The sequence below is a fragment of the Macrotis lagotis genome, chromosome 1 (genome assembly GCF_037893015.1).
Source record: "Macrotis lagotis isolate mMagLag1 chromosome 1, bilby.v1.9.chrom.fasta, whole genome shotgun sequence".
Classification (NCBI taxonomy): Eukaryota; Metazoa; Chordata; class Mammalia; order Peramelemorphia; family Peramelidae; genus Macrotis; species Macrotis lagotis.
The window spans coordinates 916,749,557-916,762,749 of record NC_133658.1 but is presented as its reverse complement, the minus strand read 5'-3'; the positions used below and the strand labels follow the sequence as shown (position 1 = coordinate 916,762,749).

The window sequence follows — 13,193 nt, the reverse complement described above, 5'->3', positions numbered from 1 at the left end:
TGAGACAAAGGCTTCTTCCCACTCCAACCTACTTTGACTCCTTCTATCAGAGTCCCACCTACTCCTGTCACTCCCTGTCCTTCTCTCTAGAAGCTCTAGGGGGTCAACTTTGAACCAGAACAGGAACATCCCAGAGGGACAGGAGATAGAAGTTTGACCTCTCTCTAGCAAGGATCTTTGGTCTAACTGCTTCTTTCTCTCATGTGATGAGAACCTTCAGGAATGACAACTCCCATGTAGATGATGTTTCCTTTCAGGGTCTCTTCTTACTGACTTCCAGTGTCTGCAGGTCTGGGTTTTGGAAGAGAGAAGGAAATGAGAGAACCTAAAAGGCAGATGTGTCCGTGATGCGTGACCAACCTACATATGTGATTCACTACCATTGTTATCTTCAGCTTATTTCCCCTCTTCCCTTCCCCAGCCCTCCATGGAATTTGTGTGGATTTATGGGAGAGTAAATTCCATATGTGACAAATGCTCCATAAAGATTGCTCACACTCTGAATTTGAGTAAATGCTTCTCCCAAAAAATGAGAGTCTGTTGTCTGATTATGAAGGAGAACAATGATGGGGGCTCTTAACCTTTCATCACCTGTCCTCAAAATAGAGGGAAGAAAGGCAAATATAACATATGGTGCATCTGAGAGAACTCCCTACATGCATCTCCCTTATTTTTGCTTTTTACAAGTCCCTGCAGGCTTACCTAAAGAGGTCTGGAATCGGATAACGGGGAAGGAAGGGGAGGGGAGGAGAGAGGGAAGGGGAAGGGAAGGGAGGGGAGAGGAGGGGGAGGGGAGAGGAGAGAAGAGGGAGGAGAAGGGATGGTAGGAGAGGAGAAAGGGGTTTGCAAGAGACGAGAAGGGAAGTATCAAAGGGTATTCCCTTCAATTGGGCAATGGCTATAGAAACAGCATGCTAGGGATGTATGTAATTAGGAATGAGGAAAGAAATTATTTCAGAGAATTCTGAGTAGCCTAGACTGACACAGAAGTGAGCAGAGGACCAAGAAAGGCATTTATACCAGGACAACTATTATAAAGAAAAATAGCTATGAAAGGCCAAGGAATTCTGACCAGACCAATGACTAAACATGACTCCAGAGGAAGTTAGAGGAAACCTATGACCACCTGTTGGTTGAGAGGAAGTGGACCCTAGATACAGAAAATGACATACATTTGGTGGACATACTAAGCTGGTTTAGCTTGATAAACTTGTTACAAAGTGTTACTTTGTCCTTCTCTAAGTTTTATATTTGGAAGGGTGATAAGGGGGGGATTAATAAAAATATGATGCAACATTCTTTTTTTTTCTTTTTTCTTCATTCCTTCTACAAGAAATGTCTATCATTAGGCACAAATGTGTGTATAGGTGTATACATATATATATATATATATATGATTTTACATATACATATATATGTAAAATCAATCTATACATCTATTTGTCAGTTCTTTCTCATCATTTATTCTTTGTGGTTAATTTGAGTATTTAAAATAGTCCAAATTCCACTAATGCATTGTTGGTGGAGTTGTCAACTCATCCAACCTTTCTGGAGAGCAACTTGGAATTATGCCCAAAGGGCAACAAAAATGTGAATATCCTTTGATCCAGCAACATCACCACTGGGTCTATACTCTGAAAAGATTATGAAACAGGGTAAAAAGATCACTTGTACAAAAATATTCATAGCAGCCCTGTTTGTGGTGGCAAAGAATTGGAAATTAAGTGAATGTCCTTCAATTGGGGAATGGTTTAGCAGACTGTGGTATATGTATACCATGGAACACTGTTGTTCTATTAGAAACCAGGAGGTAAGGGAATTCAGGGAAGCCTGGAGGGATTTGCATGAACTGATGCTGAGCGAGATGAGCAGAACCCGAAAAACACTGTTCATCCTAACAGCAACATGGGGTGATGATCAACCTTGATAAACTTGCTCATTCCAGCAGTGCAACAACCAGGTACAATTTTGGGGTATCTGTGATGGAGAATACCATCTATATCCAGAGAAAGAATCATGGAGTTTGAACAAAGACCAAAGACCATTACCTTTAATTTAGAAAAAATATCCATTATCTCACTATGTAATTCTGCTATCTCTTATACTTTATTTTTCTTCCTTAAGGATATGATTTCTCTCTCATCACATTCAACTTAGATCAATGTATACCATGAAAATATTGTAAAGGCTAACAGACTGCCTTCAGGGGGAGGGGAGGGAAGGAAGATTAGGGGGAAAATTGTAAAACTCAAAATAAATAAAGTCTTTCATAAAAAAAAATAAATTTTTAAAAATAGTCCAAATCCAACTATTCACTAGTTTCAGCTTTCAAAGTCTACTCTTGATTGCAATTCATGGTGCTGAGAATTTTTTTTCCAGGTCTTTAATGTATCCTTTATATCTGACAATCAGTCCTAAAAAATGATATGTATTAAGTGTATATTTTGTCTCAGACACTATTCTAAGTGTTGACGGGAATTCTCACTTTTGTATCTATTTCTCTGGTTTTTGTCCCTTCCAATTCCCAACTTTGCTAACATCCAAATGAATACTCCTTTACAAACAAACCGTATAAAAAGAAATTCAGTCATGTTAGGTAGGGAGTCATTAGCGATTGATAGAATCAGGAAATAGCCCAACCAGAATTAGTGCTTATGATGAGCATTGGGAAAAAAACCCCGTTTCCTGGGGATGGGCATGAGATGGAGCTAATAGAAGACAATATGGAAATTAAAATAGTCTGCATAATTTAATAATTCTATGTAATTTAATAAGAAATTAAAAATTACAGAATTATTCTGTAATTCACCTTCTGTATTACTACCCTATTTTGGATGAATTAAGCTCAGGAATGAAGTTCTGCCACCTTCTCCAACCCCACACACAAACACACCGATTTAAGGAAAGTTGTTTTCACTCATATCATTAGTTCCTGGGCATTTGGTTGCTGTCTGTAAGTACCAAGCAGCTTTATCTGGGCCTCCAAAAAGATAAGTCAACTGTCCTTGCCTTCTTTGTGCAATTAAGGGAGATTTTATCCCTTCCAACAGGATAGGAAGTGTGACAATTCTGATTCCCAAGCAAAGTTAAGAGGCAAATGAATACATTATTCCTTAATGTCAGAGAGAGAGAGCTATAACTAGCCACACCTGAATACCAACCCACTTTTTGTAGTATAGCCAATTGTAATATTCCACAGGATATCCTCCTTTCCTGTGAGTCAATAAAGGGATGCCCCCTTCTCATTAGGGTTGCAAGTCAGTATGACCCACTTTGTTGACAGTTATTCTTATCATAATTATAGAAAAAAACTGGAGTATGTACCTCAGTTTACCTTTATTGAATTTACTCCCCCAAACATCCAATGCACAAGTGCAAAGAAGGTAAATTAAAGGTAATGGGTGAAAAGTAAGAGAACAATATGAATGGTCTATAGAGTTCAAAATGAATAAAAAAAATATAACAAGCAGGAAAAGTTGATTAGAAGGCTTTAAATGCTAAACAAAGGAGTCTATATTGGATCCTAGAGCAGAAGGACCTAAATGGGAGACAGGAGATGAAGAAAGGAAGGAGAAAGCCAGGAACTAGCACCAACACACAGAGCCCAACCTTGAGGACTCTTGAGGAAGCCTACTAACCTCTTCCAGAGAGTTGAGAGACTCAGGGAACAAAGTTAAAGGTGATTAAAAATTTTCCAGAACTCGACTTTAATAAAGACAAACAGAAATTAGGCTACCCTAAGTATTTAAAAATCCTCCAGGTTTAAGGGAGTCATATATGAACAGGTGATAGTTAAGGAACTGAAATAGAACTGAGAATTTTGAGGGGTATTTTTATAAGAATTAGACAAAGGGCCATAGCTTGATTAGCAGCAGCCAATGAAATCACAGCATATATTACAGTTCCTTCTGTCTATATTGGAATGTCTACCTCCTGTTGAATAGTCAAAGGGTCCCTCATGGAGAAAGAAAGGCTTCATCTTAACTTTGGATGTCTGGTCTTTAGATAGCACAGATTTCTAATAAACATGAGATTCTACCCTCTGGGATAGCTGACATCCTGTCACAATAAGAGATTTACAGTTTCTTGTTCTCTAAGGAAGGACTATGACAATTTTTTTTTTTGCCATTTGATTTCTAGAAACATTTTTACATTTTTCTTCAATCCTCCCTGTTGATCAAAGTGGTGCATGGTGCCACCTGCAGACCAAAGAAAGGTATGGAAAATGCATAAAAAAAAAAAACCTTCAGAGGACAAGAAAGGAAGCTCCTTCAAATTATACTTATTTGACTCAGTCCTGCCAACTGAGGAGAAATGACCACAGACCTCATTATCCTATTCACCAGGGAAGTGAAACACTTGTGGTTAATAGGCAACCCTGAGTCCCAAGTATATGAGAGTGAGGAAAATCAATATGCTAGTAGCAGAAAAAAAAATCTGATTAAACTAACTATTTCTGGGGGAAGGGTACTAAAAGATATTTCAGTGGTCTGAGATTTACTCCCATAATCAAGTGACACAAGTCCAAGATTTGTCTATATTGTCCTGTGTCTTTTGTGACTTTGTAACATAAAAACAGCATTCCTCCTTTAGAAAGATACAGTCCCCACCTTTGGCTGCCAGGAACGCATCCCCGACTCATCAGTTTGGCAAGATTCCAGCCAGAGAATCAAGTTCACCCTTTAGATTGGCTATCACTATCTGATCATTCATGTCAGTCATCTCCTGGGACAAGCACCTATATATCTCATTTGAGATAATGAGGCCTGCCAGTCTCATTCCTATAGCATCCAAGACACTACCACTTATGATGATGGGGCATGAATTGAACTGCACCTTGGGCAAGGAGTGACATGGTTAAAGGGCAATGAGGCCTTGGAGTGTCAAAGGTATAGGTGTATTCTCAGGAACAAAGTTAAGTTTGGTCACTGCTCTACCCATGGTACACAGTCCCATCCACCAAGGAGGATAAAGAGATGTACCACACAGGAAAAACATGCCTAGAAACAATTGGTAGGGGGCAGAGAAAACAAATGCATCAGAGGGTCTGTTGAATTTAGATTCGAACTCTTGTTGAGTAAAGGTACCCAAGTTCTGATCCTTGGAGGTGTCATTAGATAGGAATCAACTTTGAGAAAGCAACATCCCCCATAAAAGGGTTTAGTTAGGAATTATGGCATAATGCCATTGGAAATGGGACCATATCAATGCTCTGCCCAGAGATATCCTTGGTATCAATCCCAATAAATGACCTGATTCCCTGTCTCACCAGACCAGAGCTTTAGGCAAAACCAAGGAGAGAAGGCAATATTGAAAAGCAATCAGTCATAATTCAGCCTCTGCAAAATTCAGTCAGAGAGCCTCAGGGATAATAAGCAAAATATGCTAAAAAGAGAGCCATACCAGAATTATAGAAAAAGGAATGGTTCAAAAACCCCAAAAGGTTGTTATAAACCCCTACTATTGTTATTACAATGAAGAGGAACAAGGATTTTCAAGGATCCAGAACAGACAAAGTAGCCCCAGTATCCACTGAAGCAGAGATGAGATGACCCTGGTTTACCATGGACATTTCTCCTTGATGGGAGAGGGGCAAGGATGGGCAGGTGGGGACTGGATTCTACAGATCGTCCTCAGAGCATCCCTAAAATTCTGGGGAAAGGCTGTGTGGTCTGTGGGTTATTTGATTCTATAACCTTGAGGCAGGTCCTGCATTCAGACTTTCAATGGCCCAACTTCTTTTTTTTTTTTTTTTTTTTTTAGGTTTTTGCAAGGCAATCAGGATTAAGTGGTTTGCCCAAGGCCACACAGCTAGGTAATTATTAAGTGTCTGGGACCGGATTTGAACCCAGGTACTCCTGACTCCAGGGTCGGTGCTTTATCCGCCACACCACCTAGCTGCCCCTAATGTTCCAACTTCTTGCAGTAATGAGAAGTGCCTGTTTTTCAAGCTTTTATTGGGCCAAAAGATGGGTTGGGGACAGGAACTGTGAGCTGTTTAAGTTGCATAGTATATGCTCAGTGTTTCTTTGTTCTCAATTCTCATTTCTCTTTAAAACTGTTAAAATTCAAACAAGCTGGAAGATGAGTTCAGCTATGAACTTTGGGTGTTAAGACTGCCATTCTATCTGGGTGATCTTATTTCATAATAAAGTTGAAAGGTTTTTTAAAATATTTTTTATTTATTTAAGGCAATGGGATTAAGTAACTTGCCCAAGGTCACACAGCTAGGTAATTATTAAGTGTCTGAGGCTGGATTTGAACTCAGGTCTTCCTGACAAAGGGGCTGGTGTTCTATCCACCAGCTGCCCCAAAAGTTGAAAATTGTTAACAAAATAAGAGAGTGAGTCTAGTTTCTTCCATTATGGATTGTCAGAATTAGCTTCAAAAGCCTCTGCTAAGCAATTGTAAGATTGAAACACAACCTTGTCAGGACCCGGGATGACACTTTTCATTTAGAAAAACATCTTCAGGTCAGGGAAAAGCATCTGGAATGGCCTCGACTAAGGCATTTCTCAGGGTCTTGAGTCCTGGTAATGTCTCTCCTGATCTGCAGAAGCTAACAGTGTCACAGAAACCCAGAGAGGAAAGACTATCCTAAAATTCCTCAAGAGTAGCTTTTAAGTCTGCCTTCTTAAACCAATTCCTAATTTTCCCCTTTCCAATTAAGGTCACAACTGAAAGGCAGAGTAACTTTTGAATTGATCACTAAATCCTACTGAGTCTTGATGGGGGTCATGGAAGTTTTTTTTTTTCAAAAATCCTGTTATTCCTCTTTCCCATAGTTTAAAGTTTCCCATGATACAGTAATAAGTTTGAGGTCAAATACAACCTGGCCCTCTCCATCTGTAGTTTAGAGGGTCTGGAAATATTGTTTATTGACTTGTTTAAAAGGAAATATTCCAATAGGGTTGGACTTGGGACCTAGGCCAGTAGGTGGGGCAGCTTCACCAGAAACTGAATCCCTAATGGGGAGGTAGTGACAAATGAGTGGGAAGTACAGCAGGGAGAGGGGAGGTGCAAGCAGGGGTTGTTTGAGGAAAAGGAAGAAACAGACAACAGATGATCCAAGAACTGGTTTCAAGTCTGTAGGTGGGGCAGCCCCATCAGAACCAGAGTCTTTAAGAGGAAAGGGCAATGAATAAGTGGAGAGGAACAGTTTCAGGAGGAGAAAGACAAAGGTGCTATTGAGGACAAAAGAGAAGTGAGATTAGGGGAAACAGCCCACTCGGGAGAGGGAGGGGATTTTGAGAGGAAGGGTTCTAGGACTATTTTAGGAGCTTTGTGCAAAAAAATTTCATTCCGGGAACCAATGGTAGAAACATTTCCATTCCTGATTAGACATTGATTAGTTATTAGAACTAATTTTGTTTTTAGGTGATCCAATTTAGACCTTTCAAAAAATCCCAGTGGGGTGGGCATAATTTAGAGTCATCTTTACACAAGTGACACCAGCACTGGACATAAACAATGACAGTTTTGTCTGCTAAATCCCTAATCTTTGAATCTAATTGAACATTATCAATTAAAAACAAAACAGGAATCAATATCCTTACTTGAGAAGGCCTATCTGCAATGTGCTTTGTCCTCAGAGTAAGCACAGAGAATTTTCAAAATCAACCATTCTAGGGAGTTTGAATTAGAGAAGAGTTGGGGAGCTTTTCATTCACCTTTTGACCTTTCACAGACTTACTTCCTTTCCAAGGGTGTGATCATTTTTTTTCAGCAATTAACCTGTCAGACCCCCCACCACCATCATGGAATTGTTGGGAGGTCTATCTCTCTAAGTCATCAGTCTAAATCTAAATCATGGTCTTGTGTTAAAACCTTCCAGAGTATAGCCTTAAGAAAGTCAAACAGAAAATTAAGCTGACATAAGTGTGTATTAAAAATTCTCCAGGTTTATGAAAAAGAAAGTTCAGGAAAAGGAGTCAGAATTTGAATCAAGAATTTTGAACTGTTCTTATAGGAGTTAGACAAAAGACCTTGTTTAGTTAGCAGTAGCCAATGAAATTATAGCATGTAGTTCCCTTCCCTGTTGTCAGGATGTCTGTCTTCTGTCATATCATTAAAAGGTCCCTGGTGGAGAAAGGAATGCTTTATCTTAACTCACAATGTCCACCTCTTAGATACCACAGATTTTCAATAAGCATGAGATTCTCCTCTCCAGGTTTTCCATGCCATCTTGTCACAATAGGGCTTTTACAATTAGTTGCTATTAGAAGGATAACCAGGCAAGTTTCTCCTGTTCTCCAAGGAAGGAGGACTTCCACTTTCTTTACACTCATATTTTTAGAGACATTCTTACAACATTTTTCTTCAAGGATTTCCTTATCTTGCTTTTTTGAACATCGTGAATATGAAAATTTTTTTCACATGACTGCACTTGCCATCTCACTCAGTAGAGAAAGAAAATCAGGGAGGGAGAGAATTTGAAACTGGAAACAAAATAACATTAAATTTGAAAATAAAATAAAGTTCTAAGCCTGAATTTTTTTTTTTTAATTACTTAATGCCACAGCCAAATTGGGGCTATAGGAATGGCATTTTAATTCTCTAATGGCTTGGAGAGGGAGACAAGAGGAAGGAAAAACAGTTAGAAGGATATTGAAATCATCCAGGTGAGATGTAATTGGAACCTAAATTGAATTGTGAATTGTGACTAGGTGAATAAAAGGATAGAAATGGATGAAAGAGATGTTAATGAAATTAGAAATGGAAAAAAAAAACAGGCAAAAACCTGAACCTGGAGGGCCAGGGGAAATGAGAAGTAGAGAAAGACCCTATGGGGACTGGTAGCATGTTTGAAGATAAAAATATATGCTCTGTTTTGTCCAGGTTGAGATGGAGATGGACACAAACTAGCAAATGGAAATGTCCAATAAACAGTTGCTGATGGGGCTCTAGGGCTCAAGGAAAAGATTCAGGTTGGATAGATAGACCTGGGTCATGTGCATCAAGATGCTATATGAACACATGAGATTGATGAGAATTTAGAGAGAGAAATGAAGGAACCAAGACTTAGACAGCAATCACAGTTCAAGAACATGATATGGATGAGGATCCTGCAAAACTTATTAAGGAGGAATGGGGAGATAAGTAGGAGGAGAAGCAAGGAGGCCAGAGAGGAAAGACTATCTGGGAAGAGAGGTTGACCATCAGGGTGCAAAAATAGAGAGAAAGGTCAAGAAGAATGAAAATCAAGAAAAGAGCTCCTATCGAGCAGATTAAAAGATAACTGATGCCTTTGGAGACAACAATTTCATTGCAGTGATGAGGTCAGGAGCTAGAGAGAAAAGAGGTGGAAAATAAGGGAAATGAAGGGAAAGCCCCAAACACAAATAAATGACCTTCCCCAGGAGGACAGCTAGAGGAAATAGTAGGGTCACAGAGATTTGGGGGTTTTTTTAGGATCAGGAAATAAATGTTGTAGGCAATGAGGAAGAAACCAGGAGATGTGAAGAGCTTCATTTCTGGAGGGAGCGAATGACTAAAGTAGAATTATCCAAAGAAATTGGAAGGGGATGTACATGTAGAAGGTTGGTCTTAACAAGGAAAAAGTCTATCCCTTCCCGAGGCCTCCAAGCAAAGGAAGAGAGAACAAACAGTTGCTGACTGGTTTCTAGTGAGGGGTTTGGTGGAAGATACTGTCAGGAGAGAATTCAGGAGACTGATTCTTGTCAGAGGAGTCAGCTTTGTGACAGGCTGTAAATGAGAACATTCGCCTACTCTTAGCCACTTGAGCATCCCACTTCCCATTTCTCTGTTCAGAAGGCAGACCAGAGCTAAGCAGAGTGGAGTTCTCCTCTTGGGGTGTGGGTTGGTAGGGAGAGAGGAAAGGGAAGCCTGTATCTGAGTCGTGGCCTCCTCTCAGGAGCTGTCCATGGTGACCTTGGGGAGAGATTATACATGGGAACAACATGTTCTTGCCTAAAGTTTTCTAAGCCCAGGTGGGACCTTACCTGATCCTGTTCCATACCTTTACCCTTTCAAAAGCATTAAAATAAGACCAGTGGGTTAGTGGATTCAGCAGTCTGTGGGTTACATTTTTAGCCCAAATTTCCCATATTTGTTCTCCAGGTGAGCATGCCTCCCACCCTGAGGAAAATTCCAAACTTGATCCTCAGGGTGCACTGCAACGTTATGTCCTGGTCTATGGAGTGCAGAATCACCTGTAATCAGATGATCAAAAAGCAATTATTAAGTACCTACTATATTCTTGACAATGAGTTAATTGCTTGGGATAACAAAGAAAGGCAACAAACCGGTACCTGCCCCCAGTTAGCTCCCTAAAAGGGCCAGTGATTATATACAAGAAGATGCAAACCGAATAAATGGGGGAAATCTCCAGGGAAGGCCTTAAAACTAATGGAGATGGGGAAGGACTTCCTGCAGAAGTGGGGTTTGAATTGGGACTTGAAAGAAGAGGGTGTCCATTTGCTTGTGAAAAATTACCTTTTCTTTGTAGTTAATTCCAACAATTTGTCTCTATGTTCCTGACATTATGATTCCTCTGTGAAAGGATTATCGTTTAGTTTCTAAGCACTTTCAGAAATCTCTTATGCTATTAGGAATTCATCACTGATTTACATTCATAGCTAATTGGTACAAAATATATAAATTTTTGTTTTTCTTTTCATGCATTTCACATTTCCCTGCATTTTCTTATAAAATATTCTAAGTAAATTAGCTATTCAAATAGTGTTCTCTTAATGATGTACCTTCTGGGTGTCCTATCTACCCTGCTAAGGCTGTAGGCAGCTCAGTGGATGGTGTCGCAAGGGTGGAGTCAGGAAGGTTTGAGTTTAAATTCAGTCTCAGATACTTCCTAGTTGTGTGACCCTGGGCAATGCCACCTCTTGAGGTTGCCTCAATTTCTTCAACTTTATATTGGGGGTCATAATATGACCTTCCTTCCAGAATGGTTCTGAGACATACATGACACAATACTCTAAAGTTCCAGGCTCATAGCTGATTTTTCTTTCCTCTCCTGCCAAATGCCAGAAGCTAAATACTTTTATTATCTGGTTATACATATTTACCTTCATATTTAATTATCTGTGCTATAAATCAATAGATTTTAATGTTGAAACAGTCAGTAACTGATATTACAAAAAGAACAGTACAGTTGGTAAAAGGTAAATATACAGATACTTGACTCCCACACACCCCCAAAAAGATTCATTTCTTTTTCTTCCTGTGCAATAAATAAACCCAAATGGGAAATCCCTCCAATCATTTCCTGTCAATGCATAGGGCAGTCCTTTCTCCCCCCTCACCCCCAAATCCTGAGAATGGGGTAGCTGCCTCCTGAGGAAGCCAACTTCTCTGTGTGAATCAGGAAGGAAACCCCAATACTGAGAATGCAGGGGAGTGGGGGACAAGGAACTACAACTACTGGACCACCACTGGACTCCTCAGGACCTTCTCCTCTTCTGCTCAAATCAATTCAATCCCAACCAGGTTCTCTTCTTACAGGGATCTGATCTTGAAAAGAACCACTAGGTGTTAAGATTGAACCAACCAAATTTCATCAAAATATTTTACTAAAATACTCTTCCTCTGGACAACAACATGGAAGCACTGCCTATATCCTTTAAAGATCTTTGCAGTCCTTGTTTCTATAACTTGCTGTGATTTGCTATGATGGTTTCAATTGGGTTGGGGTAAGATCCCTAATAGGGGTCCCCTGATCAATGTCACCCCTCCCTCCTACACATGATTATATAATGGAAATATGGGAAAGAAGCCACTAAGGACTTGATAGGGGTGAGGGAAGACTGGGAAGAAGGGGCCTTATTAAGCATCTACATTATTCTATCATTTGAGCCTCATAATTACTCTATAGTGCTATAATGTTTTCTAATTGAGGAAACTGAAGCAGACAAAAGGAAAGTGATTTGCCCAGACAAACAAAAGCCAGGTCTTCTTGACTCCATCCATTTCATCCCCTAGCTGCTTATGAGTCAGTAAAAGTCTCCCATAGGAGGTGTTGATTGAACTGAGGGTTCTAGGAAGTTGAGTATGGAAGCCATTTCAAAGTATTCTCACAACAAATACTGACAGGGAACAAATTTGTAGGGAGAGTTCGCTCCTGTGAAAAGCAGACTTAAAAAAGGCAGGAGGACGGACTCAAGAAGAGATAGAGAGAGGGTGGAACACTGGGATGTGGGAGTATGTAGGAGATGCAGTCTTCTAAGGGAAAAGGTGTTTGGGTGAGACTCAAGAGGAAGGAGGGGCAGCCTCAGTCTCTTGCCTTCCCCTCTCCATCCCCTGGTCTCCCAAACACAGTCGGGTGTAACCAGAGTCCTTTACTCCCTTTCATGGGTGCCCTCTGGAAGCTGTCCTGAGTCAAGAGGGCCACTGGACGAGTCAGTATCTTCACTAGCTCTCACCTAGGCATAATGGGTGAAGGTTTGGGAATCTGTTGGGCTCCTCATAGAGTCCTGAAGCTGCCTTTCCTGAGCTTGTCTAGTTTGTCCTCAACTCCCATTGAAGATTCTACTGCTCCATTATGCTGCTAAGATGCGATAAGGAGTACAAATCTGACCATGTCCCAAAGGTCTCTGATAGGGGTGAATGGAAGAAACTTTGCGCTACCATATCTGCTTACAACCTAACCTAGCTCACTCTCTCCTCCACCCAGATCCTACCATGGGGGAGGGGAGCACTCCTTTCTGGCTTGCTCTTTTATTAAGGACTTACAATGCTTGGCCAAATCGCCTCCCACCATACTAATAATACACTACTTGGGCAGCATCATTACACTCCAACCAAAGGCATCCAGGGACTTTATGCCTCTAGTATAAAGCCCTTGGTTGATTGATTAAAATGACTCATTGATTGGGTAATTGAATAGGTTTTTTTCACCTTCTTTAAGAAATGGTTCAACACAGAACAAGCCCCCAGCATTTAGCAGTGTCTGGGATTTTTCCATCCATCAATTTTCAGATGTATCCATACCTTCATGACCCCATTTAAGGTTTTTAGGCAAAAATAATGGAATGGTTTGCCATTTCCTTCTCCAGATTATTTTACTCATGAGGAACCTGTGGCAAATAGGGCTAAATCATTTATCCAGTATCAAACAGTAAATAATTCTCTGAAGCCAGATGAAGCCAGGGAGATGAATCTTCTAATTCTAGGTCTGACCTTCTATCTACTGGAACACCTGGCTTCCCAGGCAGGATATT

The 13,193-nt window shown here is 40.2% G+C and overlaps 1 protein-coding gene across 1 annotated transcript in view; it reads left to right on the top strand.

The window, feature by feature from the left end:
- Positions 1 to 13,193, top strand: part of LOC141509112 (uncharacterized) — a 37,584-nt gene that overhangs the window by 3,635 nt on the left and 20,756 nt on the right. The gene's annotated exons all lie outside the window — the stretch shown is intronic.